Consider the following 13124-nt stretch of genomic DNA (forward strand, 5'->3'; position numbering starts at 1 on the left):
TCATCATGAGGGCATGTGCGCAAACCATACATGATAATCCATCGCAACATTCCTACTGTAAAAACGTTTTGATTTTATATTATATGAAGAACTTTCTGGCAACTGACATTTTTGTGTGTGTGGACCACTGTTGAGTCCAGCATTGGGATATGTAAATAATATTCTTGGAATCATTTCTACTAGTCAGACCACCACAGCGACTCCAGAGTTTCTGGAAAAAGGCTCTTTTAGGATTCAGTACAATCTCATACACAGTTTCGGTTTGCCCATCCTGCTGTAGCATTTTCAGGATTTATATTCTTAAATGCAATCTCTAGGTTTTTTTGTTCATACTATAACTGATTTTTGCAGATCTTATGGTACCTGTGCCTTCCCCATGGGGGAGTCTGTCTTTGTGAATCTACCCCTGGGTCGGGCAAGCCTGGACTCCAAATGTAGGCCTGGAGATGATTAGACGGGGTGTGAGATAGGTAAGTATAATTAGCTTCCTCCTCGCTGGTAATTCTCCCAGGCAAGAGAGCTACGCAGTCTTCAATGAATAAGAAGCTTCATTAGCGCAGCTTTGTTCACCGTCGCCAAAACTTGGAGGCAAGCAAGATGAACTTCAGTAAGGGGATGGATAGAAACTCTGGTCCATCCAGACAATGGAATCTTACTCAGCACTGAAAAGAAATGAGCCATCAAGCCATGAAAAGACTTGGAGGAAACTTAAATGCATATTACTAAGTGAAAGAAGCTCATCTGGAAAGGCTGCACCCTGTGTGACATCTCTGGAGAACTACAGAGATGGTAAGAAGGTCAAGGGTTGCTGGGGCAGAGGTCAAGGGAAGGGATGCTTAGGTGGACACAGGATTTTCAGGTCGGTGAGACTCTTATTCTGCATGTGATGGTCGGTACATACCGGTCATTATGCATTTGTGCAAACCCACAGGAAGTGCCCCCACACCTACAGTGACCCCCTGATGCAAACCACGGACATGATGATGATGTGGATTCATCAGTAGTAACGGATGTCCCAATGTGGTGGGGGTGTTCATCGTCGGGAAGGCTGGGAGGAAGGGGGGTGGCGTTCAGATGGGAAATCTCGGCACCTCTGTCTCTATTTTGTTGGGATCTGAAATTGCCCTAAAAAACTAAATCTTAGAGCACAAAACAGGAAGTGGTAAGTAAATACACTTTTTTAAGACTCATCTGCGAAAGGGAGGGTGGGAGTGGCTGGCAAGGAAGGCTCGGCTGCACTGGGGAGCCCGAGGTGCTCTGAAGGCCGAGCTTTCTGCGCGTCTCCGTGTCGGTTCTTGGGTTACGTCCCTCCCATGCAGAACACACGGGCCACTTGCAAACTTAGCCAACACCGGAACGTGCTAGGACACAAGAGGAAGTGCGCTTTTGGTTCCCCATCATCCTCGCTCAGCAGCTGCAAGAGAAAGGACATTGTCTTAGCACAGACACCAGCATCTCATGAGTTTCCCCAGGACTTACAGCTTCAGGTTTGTTGTCCTGTGTCCAGGCCCTGAGTGCCCACCCCTTTGACCCCAGCTGTCCTCAAATTTGTTGTGCCCCTAATTCAGCTCCACAGGAGCAGCCACTGGCCCCCGCCTGGCACTCAGTGGACCATCGCTTCTAGGTGACGCACATTGTTCACCTACTCAGCTGTTCTGTGGCCAGCGATACTGTGACCTAATAAAAAATTCACATATTGGTGACTTTGTGCCTGGCTCCTGCATCCATTGTGATTTCCTAAAGCAACGACAGCATCTCTGGTTGTAATATTTGGTTTTTGTGCCCAGTTGCCAAGTACCTCCAGGTTGATAAAGGTGGAAGATGCGTCTTCTGTTATTCACGACAGGCCCCTTCCAACCACACCCGTGTCTATGTGGAGGTGACATCTGGAAAGCCGGTAAGGGTGGGGACTGGTCCCCAGGGGAGCTGACCAAGTGATCAGAGGGTCGGACTCTCCAGCCCTAACTCCTCAAATTCCAGGGAGGGGAGAGGAGCTGAAGGCCGAATCAGCCCCGAGTGGCCAATGGTTGATTTAAACATGCCTACATAATGGAACCTCCCTAAAAATCCTGAATAAAGGGATGTGGAGAGCTTCTGGGTGTAACATCTGCCCCAGAAACCCTTGACCTTTTTACACCCAGTACGTGAATGGGACCCGGCACCCACGTTCTGGGAGAGTGGTGTGTCCCCAGTCCACTGGGACAGAAGCCCCCGTGCTGGGACCCATCTGCACCTCACCCCACGTATCTCACCTTCTGGCTCTCCTTCTGGATCCTTTACATAGATATCTTTTATAATAAGCCAATATACTCGTTTCCCCCAATTCTGTGAGCTGTTATAGCAAATTAGGAAATCTGAGGAGGCTTCAGGGGAACCTCCGATTGAGACCAGTGGGTCAGAAGCCCGGGTGACGACGTGGGATTTGCAATCGGTGTCTACAGCACGGCCAGTCTCGTGGGACCGAGCCCGTACCCCTGGGCCTGCGCTAACTCCGGTGGGCTGGCGTCGGCTCTGAACCATGGGATGCGCAGCTGGTGTCTGGAGAGCTGGAGCTGGGGTGGGGAAAATCTCACCTGTTTCACGTCAGAGATGTTCTGTGCAAGGAGAAAGCTAGAGTTCGCCCGGTTAGCATCCCCTTAATCCATGCTGTGTCCAGGAAACGGCCCCAACTCCCCGGATTTCCCTGGAGCCTGGGCGACCGCTCTTGGTACAAGTTCTGATGCAGTCAGGATTGTTGGTTCCAACCAAGTTAAGAAAGGTTTGAGAGGACAATGAATTTCTGAGGGGTGCTTGGTGGTTGGGAAAGGGGCGAGGGCACCGAGGGGCTTGCAGCCAGCACCAGGGCCACACCGGCCCTCCTACTGGCCTAAGGAGGCACTGCCACCGCCCCCTACCCCCGCCCCTGGGCCCCAGCCTGTGGCCCGGCCTCCGGAGGCTGCTGCGGGTGTGGGGGCCCGGGGACCCTACGTTGCCGCTTCCGCTGGAGCTGCTGCAAGTCCTGCTCTGCCTTCGGGCTTCTCTGCGGCACCAGGTGGCCTAGCACGGCGGCCCCCTGCCTCCAGCTGGAAGCCGAAGTCCGACCTCGAGGTGGGTCAGGGTGGGCTCTCCTGAGGGCTGCGACCGCCCTCCTCGCTCGCAGGCTGTCTTCTCCTGTCTGTCCACTTGCCGTCCCTCTGTGTCCATGTTGCCTTTTTATAAGGACACCGGTCTTATCGGATGAGGCCCCGACACAATGACCTTGTTTTAACCTGATTATCTCTGTAAAGACTTTATCTCTGATGAGGTCACATTCCGGGATGCTGGGGGCCTAGGACTCCAGCACATGAATCTCGAGGGGATGCAGTCCAGCCCCTAACACTAGCTCCCTGTAGGACGTGTGAAACAGGGGTCATGTCGTCCCTGGTCGGTTCCCCACTTCGGGGAAGGGGGAATGTGGAAAGGGTGATCTACACGTTGGAACTTTTTGGTGGAAGTCTGACTCTGCTGGCCCACAAAACTCACAGTTAGGAACTCATCGGACCAGGACAGGGGCCAAGACCCAGACGGCTGAAGGTTTACGTTTGTGTGTGTGCTAGATGGTGTGCGACTGTGCGCTCATGTGCATGTGTGAGTGTGCATCCCAGAGTGTGAGTCTGTGTGTGCACACGTGTGAATGTGCATGCATGCTGAAGCGTGGATGTGTGTGCACTGCTAAGGCATGAGTGTGTGAGTGCATGTGTGTTAGTGTGTGTGCACGTGCGAATATGTGTGCGTGCTACAGTATGAGCATGTGCCAGAGTGTGCATGTAGACATGTGGGTATGTGCGCTGGAATGTGAGTGTGTGAGCACAGGTGTGTGTTAGAGTGTGCATATGTGAGTGTATGTGCATGCTGGAGTATGAGTGTGTGCTACAGTGAGTGTGCATGTGCATATGTGAGTATGGGCGTATGTGTCTGCAGCCAGCGCCAGCGCCAGGACCACACTGGCCTTCCGACTGGCTTGAGGAGGCACTGCATGTGCATATGCACAGGTGAGTGTGTGTATGCTAGAGTGTGTTAGTGTGCCTGTGCATATTTGAGTGTGCATGTGTGCTAGAGTGTGACTGTGCATGTGCATCCTAAAGCGTGTGTGCACATGCGTGTATCTGCTGCAGGGAGTGTGAGTGCTAGAGAGTGTGTACACATGTATGCATGTATAAAAGTGTGTGGGGGGGATCCCTGGGTGGCGCAGCGGTTTGGCGCCTGCCTTTGGCCCAGGGCGCGATTCTGGAGACCCGGGATCGAATCCCACGTCGGGCTCCCGGTGCATGGAGCCTGCTTCTCCCTCTGCCTGTGTCTCTGCCTCTCTCTCTCTCTCTCTCTCTCTCTCTCTGTGACTATCATAAATAAATAAAAATTTTAAAAAATTAAAAAAAAAAGTGTGTGGGGTGCTAAAGCGTGAATGTACGTGCACACGTATGCATGAGCTACAGTGTGCTTATGCATGCGAGTGTGCATGCGCACTGGAGAGTGAGTGCTGTAGTGCGTGCGTACACGTATGTGCATGTACATGCATGTGCATGAGCATGAGTGCATGTACACGTGTGTGCATCGCTAGGGTGCGCGCGCGTGTGCATGTGCATGCAACACAGTCTTCCCAAGCGCTCCCAGGCACGGTCACTACCCCAGGGGAGGTGAGAACCCTAGTTCTTTACCCCCGTGACCCAGGCATCCTGAAGTTGCTTTTCACCAACAGGTGGCGAAATTGGTGAGATTCACGAAGCCACTGAACACGCAGCTAGTACAACAGAGTAAAGCAACGCCGCCGGATAAGACGTGTGCTTGACCGTGAAAAGTGTGAGCCGACCTTAGGGAAGCTTCATAAATGTCATATTATCTTGGGTCACTGTACCGTCAGTCACCAAAATTCACTGCGGTCCTAATACCTTTAAAGAAAAGCCTATTAGGCCCTTATACGGGTCTGGCGATGCTGGCGATCTCCGCCTGAGTGGGGCCGTCTACAAGGGCTCGAGTCCCCTCGACAGTTCCCAGCCGTCGACACGGTCGGCTCAAACATCTCGGTAGCCTTCTGACTCCAGTGAAAGCATTCCGTCGCCCTAAGAACCCAGGGCGCCCCGTCATTTCTGGAGGAAGCGGGGAGGTGGTGCACAGCCCCGAGAGCCTTGCCGTGCGTTCGCGGGGTGCAGACGTACCGGAGCAGGGACGCCAGGCCAAACCCGCGCCCGTACCCTGCTTCCAGCAGAAGTGAACCTGATGCACCAGGAAAATAAGTACAAGGTAACCGGCCCCGGGAGTCGGTCACCGGCCAAGGTCAGGGTCCATAACCAAAGTGAGCCGGGCAGCGGAGGGCTGGCCCGCGGAGGCTGGCGGGCGCCTGGAGCTGGATGGAGGGAAGCCCGCGGCCCGCGGCTGACTGCAGGGGGGGCGGGCTGTGCCAGGAGGTCTCCCTCCAAGCCCAGAGCAAATCCCACTTGCCCGCGAGTCTTAAAAAAACCTCTTCTCAGGCTCTTTCTGACATAAGTCAGCAAAATCCCAAAATACCTTTTGATATTTACAGATTTCATAACCCGGCCATTGCCCCAATACTGGCCCCCCTGGGGGGGGATCTGCGAGCCCTGCTTCTCAGCCGCGGGGGCTGCCTGGGTGGTACCTGCCGATCTGGGGGGCTCTCACGTGGCCGCGTCATCTGGGGCCAGCTGCACACCTTTCCGTAGACCCCAACGCTCCCTGCTCCGAGGGAGGGACACACACGGAGAAGTGTGTAAACATGCCCACAACGGCCGTCCTCCCTGTGCCCAGCCAGGCCAGACGCACGGCCAGGGCAACCTTTCCCTGGGGGTCCTTTCCGCTCCCTGGCTGGGTCCCGGCCAGCACCTGGGGGAGCAGTGACGAGCCATAACAGAGTCTGGGCCCCCCCCGGACACGTGTCAGCCTCGCGGCCCCACCAGGGTTTCCTGCGCGTGTCAGGCCGGGGACAGCAGCTGGGGGAAGCAGCATCAGGGAAGGTGTAGCTCTTCCTTGCATTTGTTGGGTCCCCTGTCCCTGCAATTGTGGATTTTGTAGGTTCCTAAGTCTAAGCCATGCATTCTGTAAACTGAGGCCCAGATCCAGAGAACCGTACCCAAGATGGTAGCGGTGCCGGGGAGGGAGGCATGGCTCCCGCTTGGCATCCAGGTGGCTCTCAGTGTGGCACCCAGCTCCCTTAGGAGCCCCCATCCCACCCTGCGGGGGCAGTGCAGTCTGCACAGGTGCCTCTCAGCCACCTGGAAGGGACCAGCGAGAAGCAGAGCACCGTGACGGCCACCCTGCCCTAAGCCCTTAGAAATCTGGAGTTTGGGAGCAGCAGCACGCCTGTCAATGCAGGTCGGGCCTTCTGTGACTGTCATGCCACCAGACGAGCTTGCCCTGAGCTCCCCACGCAGTCAGTGAGATGACATCACAACCCAACCACATCGCGCAGGGCAAGTGCTTCCGCGGCGCCCGCGCACATCACCCTGAGCATTAGGTCAGCGCTACCCATCGGGGCCATTTGTCCACGGAGGGCACGTGCCACACGCCGCGAGGAGCAGAGCCGGGGTATCAGCCCCGCATGCACTCTCAGGGGGCGACAGGGGGGGCAGGGTCCCTCCGCCCTCGCTCCCCCTCCCGGGCACCTTCTGGAGAACCCAGGCTGCCCGCGGTCCCCACGTGAGCTCAGCTCTCGAGGACAAGCGTTCGGGTTCGTGGCCTTTAAGAGAGAACTATTCTAAAACGTGGGTTGTCGAGAAACCGGTCTTTTGAACCCATTTGCGCGCTCAAGGGAAAAAAGAAAAAAAAGCCACTGACTCTGCAGCCTTCAGAGCAGGAAGGCAGATACACTTTCAAATTCAGACAAAAGAAAATAAGTAACTGACGCGGAATATTCCTGTATTTGAGGACGCTCCCGTATGGCAGAGACGAAATTGCCGGCACTTGACAGGATGAGCACTGGGTGTTATTCTGTATGTTGGCAAATTGAAAACCAATAAAAAAATAAATTTATTATAAAAAAAAAAGAAGAATAAAAATGCAATAATGTTGGGAAAAAAAAAAAAGAAAAGAAAAGAAAAGAAATCGCTGGCTTTGGCCAGAAGCAAAGCCACCCGTCGGGAAACATCCGTCCGGAGCTGAAAAAAGTCACGTTCTTTCTCTCATAAAATTCTAAAACAGATGATTAATGCCCCAAGAACTGGGCTGCAGTCGTTCACTTGGCTAATTTGAAGTTATGCGGCATTTCCACGGCACAAGCCAGTCTCCGCTCCTGGGTGGAAACCGGACCTGCAGAGCCGCGGCCCCCAGCGCTCCGGCCTTCGAGTCACCCTCCCTGCGGGTCGGCCTCACCGGCAATGCCAACCGCAGGACACAGGAGAAAAAAATTAAAATACATTGCCTCCGTCCAGGGTCCACGGTCCACGGTCCACGGTCCCCAATGCTGCGCCCGCGTGGACACGAGTGCTCTTCCGTTCTCACCGGGGCGGGAACGCGTCCACCTGCTACTGGGTGATAATGGATGGTCGCGCGGGTCTCTGTGCGGCTCGCGGTCCTCGGGGGACGCGGCGGGGCCGGTGAATGGAGGACGGGAGTGTCACACTCGCGCGCAGCACACCCCTCGGCCCTGGAGCGCGGCCGCCTGAACGCGGGCTGCTCTGCGAGCTCATCTGTGGCCATAGGGACTGTGGCTGCTCTGTCGGTGTCGCCGGCCCGCCCAGCAGGGACCGTGTCGCGTTCTGGGAACAGGAAGCAGGGCTTGCACCCCAGCCCCAGCTGGTGACCCGGGGGTGGGGATAGGGGAGACAGTACGGAGACCTGGGGGCCTATTAGACAAAGAAAATCAGACCACGCGTGGCAGGTGTGCGAGGACCAGGGGTTTCCGGGGGGCGGGGAGCAGGTGGCCGTAGGGACGCAGCCCCGGTGCCTGCTGCGCACTGTTTTAGACAACGGCCCCCATCCGGCCCTGCGGAGACGCGGGAGGAGCCTGCGGGCGCCGCACCTGCTCTGGGGCCTGAGGGGCGGCCCGAGCTGCTCTGCCTGCTGCTGGCACTTTGCCTTGGGCCGCATGTTTGCAGTCATGGAAAATCGCTCGTTTGCGGGCAGCAGTAAAGCATGTATAATACGGGAGAGGTGAGGTCACCAGCGTCACCGGCCTGCCCTCCTCTTTCCCTGGGGACACCGAGGCCCGGGCATTGAAGGGCCCTGCGGAGAGAAGGTCTGGTGAAGGATGAGTCCGACGCAGGGCTAAGAGCCCGCACGTATTTGCTCGGGGTGGGAGTTTATTGGGGCAAATAGGCCGAGACCAAGGAAGCGCCAGGTGGGGGCAGGTGGGGGCATCCAGGAGCTGCTCAGAGCTGGGGGGGCTCGGCCGTCAGCCGGACGTCCCTCGCCCCGAGCGCTCCCCACAGGGTGAGCACCTTCCACCCTGCAGGGGAGCCCTTCCTGCCGCCCGCCCTGCTCCTCCATGACCCCAACGGGCCCTGGTTCGGGGGTAGCGCCCTCCTCCTCCGCAAAGGGCCGTCCTGAACACGCTGTAGGGAGGCTGAGGACTCCGGACTCGGTTTTTGTGTTTATGGTCTGTGTTCTTTGATCTTCCTGCTGTGGCCCATTGTCTGTTCTGTGCCCTGGCACCACCTCTGTGGCCCTTCGTCCCCGAGGAAGTCATCGTCCTAACGTCTGTCCTCCTGCCCTGCCCCTCGTGCACTCCGGTCCAGTTAACCTCTTCCCATGCCCGTCCCCAGCAAGCCTCTGCCCCATGGCCGGGTGAGCGCCCCACGTGGCTCCCCAGCACCCCACTAAGTCAAGCCTCTTCTGGGACACTCAGGCCGGGGGCTCCCGTGAGCTCTCCTTGCAGACAGCACCCCCGGGCCAACGAGGTCCTGCCCCTCCAACGGAGCCACAGACTGAGTTTTCACCGAATCTTGCCGTCTTTGCCTTGAATCGTCCTTGGAGGGTGAGAACAAGGTGATGGCAAGACAGGGCCAGCACGGGTTGGGCTCCAGGGAGTGAGGGATACGTGGTGCCAGAGAAGCATCCAGAACTGCATCCACGAGGATTTGTCAGAGTCCAAATGCCAGCCTGCTCGTCAGGCCCAGGTGGCCGGGGAAGAGTGAGGAAGACGGGAGCGGGTGGTCAGGTCCACGACGTGGCTGCGACCAGGGCAGGGTGTCAGGTGCGTCTTGGGTGCTGTAGTTGTCGGGGTCCCCCAGAGAAAAAGAGCCAGTGGGACGTGTGTGTGTCTGTGTACAGAGAAAGATTTAGTTTAAGTGACCAGTTCATGGGATCATGAAGGGTTGACGAGTCCAAAATCTACAGGGCAGGCTGGACACTCAGGGAAGACCGAAGTTTCAGCTCGAGCCTCAGGGCCAATTGCTGGCACGATTCCCTCTTGCTCAGCTCGGGGGGAAGTCAGGCTTTTTCCTTCCTTTTTTTTTTTTTTTAAAGGCCTGCGACTGATTGGATGAGGCCCACCCATATTATGGACAACCATCTGCTCTATTCAAAGTCTCCTTATTTTTTTTTAACTTTTTAAAACTTTTTTTTAAATGTTATTTATTTATTCATAAGAGACACACAGGGAGAGAGAGAGAGACAGGGAGAGGGAGAAGCAGGCTCCATGCAGGGAGCCCGACATGGGACTCGATCCAGGATCTCAGGCCCTGGGCCGAAGGCAGGCGCTAAACCGCTGAGCCACCTGGGCTGCCCTATTTTTTTTTATTAACTTTTTAATTTTAATTTCATTATTAACATCATTATGTTAGCTTCAGATGACAATATAATGATTCAACAATTCTATACATTATTCAGGGCTCATGAAGGTAAGTGTCCTCTTAATCCCTTTCATCTGTTCCATCCATCCCCCCCACTCACCCCCCTCTGATGACCAGCAGGGTGTTCTCTAGAACTAAGGGTCTATTTTTTGGTTTTTCCTTTTATTTTTTTGTTTGTTTTGTTTCTTAAATTCCACATATGAGAGAAATCATAAGGTATTTGTCTTTCTCTGTGTGACTGATTGCACTCAGCATAACACTCCATGTCATTGCAAATGGCAAGATTTCATTCCTTTTTATGGCTAATAATATTCCATAGGGTATATACCACATCTCCTGCATCCATTCCTCAGTCAGCAGACACTTGGGCGGCTTCCATCATTTCTCTATTGTAAATGATGCTGGTATAGACATCAGGGCGCACGTATCCCTTTAAATCAGTGCTTTTATATCCTTAGGGTAAATACTTAGTATTGCAATCGCTGGAGTGTAGGGTCGCTCTACTTTTGATTTCTTAGGGAGCCTCCACTCTATTCTCCACAGTGGCTGCACCAGTTTGCATTCCTACCAACAGTGCACGAGGCCTCCCCTTTCTCGGCATCCTCCCCAGCACCTGCTGTTCTTCTGTGTTGTTGATGTTAGCCTTTCTAGCAGGTGTGAGGTGTATCTCCTTGTACTTTTGATTTGTGTTTCCCTGGTGATGAGTGACGTACAGCATCCCTTCACGTCTGTTGGCCATCTGCATGTCTTCTTTGGAAAAATCGTTCATCTCTTCTGCCCATTTTTAATTGGATTATTCATTTGCTGAGTGTTGAGTTGTATGAGTTCTTTATATATTTTGGATACAAACCCTTTATCTGATATGTCATTTGCAAATACCTTCTCCCATTCCATAGGTTGTATTTTTGTTTTCTTGATGGTTTCCTTTGCTGTGCAGACGTGTTTTACTTTGATGTAGTCCCGACAGTCTATATTTTTGCTTTTGTTTTCCTTGCCCCAGGAGACGTATCTAGTAAGAGGCTGTTATGGCTGAGGTCAAAGAAGTTACTGCCTGTTTTTTCCTCTAGGATTTTTATTGTTTCAGGTCTCACAACTAGGTCTTTGATCCATTGTGAGTTTTTTTTTTAACTTTTTTAAAAAAAGATTTTATGTATTTATTTTAGAGAGAGAGTGCACAAGCAGGAGGAGGAGCAGAGGGGAAAGGAGAGGGAGGAGGAAAGAATTGCAAGCAGACTCCCTGCTGAGCAGAGAGCCTGATGCGGGGCTCAATCCCATGACCCTGAGATCATGACCCGAGCTGAAACCGGGAGTCGGACGCTCAAGTGTCTGAGCCACCCAGGGGCTCCTTTTGTGAGTTTACGTCGTGTGTGGTGTAAGTATGGGTCTGGGTTCATTCTTCTGCACGTGGCTCTCCACTTTTCCAGCACCATTTGTTGACGAGACAGTCTTTTTCCCGTTGCATGTTCATTCCTCCTCCTTTGTCAAAGATTAATTGACCATATATTTTTGGATTTATTTCTGGGTTTTCTATTCTGTTGTATCGATCTACGTGTCTATTTTTGTGCAAGTACCATTGCATTTTGATAACCTCAGCTTTGTCATATATCTTGAAGTCTGGAAAAGGGATGCCTCCAGTTCTGTTTCTCTTATTTTCAGCATTGCTTTGGCTCTTTGGAGTCTTCTGTGGCTCCATGTAAATTTTAGAACTGTTTGTTGTAGTTCTGTGCAAAATGCGGTTGGTATTTTGATAGGGATTGCATTGAATCTGTAGATTGCAAAGTCTACTGATTTAAATGTTAATCTCAGCTAAAAAAAAAAATAATAATACCTTCACAGCAACATCCAGATTCATGTTTGGCCGGAACATCTGGGCACCGGGCCTCAGCCAAGTGGATGCACAAAATTAACCATCACAGGTACTAATCTCCTGACGCATGGGTGGGCTAGGTAGATTAAAGGGCTATGTCAGGACTGCACCTACCGCTCCTGTCCGGGCTCGCCCTGTACTCTTCCTGGACCTCTCTCCTTCCCTGCGCCCCGTCTGACCCCTTCTCGTTTCCTCAAGCTGCTGCTCACTCACACTTCCTCCCTGAAGCCAGGCTGCTCTCCAAAGCCCTCCATCTGTCTCTCCTCTGAACCTCTGCAGAATTACCCTCGGGGCCACTTCCAAAGTTTTTGCTTGTCTGTTGGCCTGCACAGACACAGTTTCACTCCCCAGCAAAGGGATTGCATCCATATCTTATTTTCTTAAGATTTATTTTATTTATTTATTTGAGAGACAGAGAGGGAGAGAAGCAGACACCTCTGCTGAGCAGGGAGCCCAACACGGGGCTTGATCCCAGGACCCTGAGATCATGACCTGAGCTGAATGCTCACCAAGGGAGCCAGGAGCCCCTGCATCCATATGTTATATGTGTGCACCAGCACTTAGCAACTTGCTCTTGCTCCTAAATATAGTGCTCCTCTTAGGCAGATTTGGACTCAACTACTTCATTGATTCATTTTTTAAAAATTTTTTTATACTTGATTCTCAAGCCATCAAAAAAAAAAAAAAAGTAAAGAGGAGGTGCCCATATTGCCCTGAATATACCATAGTGTGCATTTTCCATAAGTACTAAATTCACATTAGACTGCAGGATCAACAGCTTAGAATTGTTCTGAATAATTCAGATACAGTAAATCAGAAACCTCAGGAAATATTGAAAATGCAACAAAAGAAGGAGAGTGCCGTCGGTAGTGAACATAGACATCTGTATTTATTTCTCAGGAGAGTCCTTAGGAGCGTACACCTCAAGAGCGATTTGGAAGGGTCTGATTGGCATATAAAGAGCAGAGGAGAAAGCCGGCAGCCACCATCCGGGACAAGAGCGCAGCACGGACCGGCTGGGGGCAGATCCGGGGAGCCCTGCTCATTCCTCATTCCGGGGTGTGAGCACACGTGAGCGGCAGGGGGCAGACAGATGGAGCGCCCCGCATGGACTCACCGCCGCATCCTGGGGGGCCGTGCAAACCCGTCCGCACAGGCGCCTCATCAGGGTAAGCCTTCCAAAGGCCGGCCCTGCTGCCACGAACATTATCTATGTTCCCATTTTCCTTTTCCTCTTCTCTAAAACCTAAAATAACATCTCAACTAAAATTACTGCCCTTTCAGTACAAAACATTGATTGATTGATTGATTGATTGATTGATTAGGAGCCTGCGTGGCTCAACTGGTTGAGCATCCAACTCTTGGTTTCAGCTCGGATCATGAGCTGAGGGTCCTGAGATGTAGCCCTGTGTGAGTCTCAGCGCTCAGCAAAGGGTCTGCTTCTCGCTCCCTCTGCCCCTCCCACCTCAAATAAATAAATAAATCTTAAAAAGAAACTA

This window comes from Canis lupus, chromosome 2, assembly GCF_011100685.1.
Source record: "Canis lupus familiaris isolate Mischka breed German Shepherd chromosome 2, alternate assembly UU_Cfam_GSD_1.0, whole genome shotgun sequence".
NCBI lineage: Eukaryota > Metazoa > Chordata > Mammalia > Carnivora > Canidae > Canis > Canis lupus.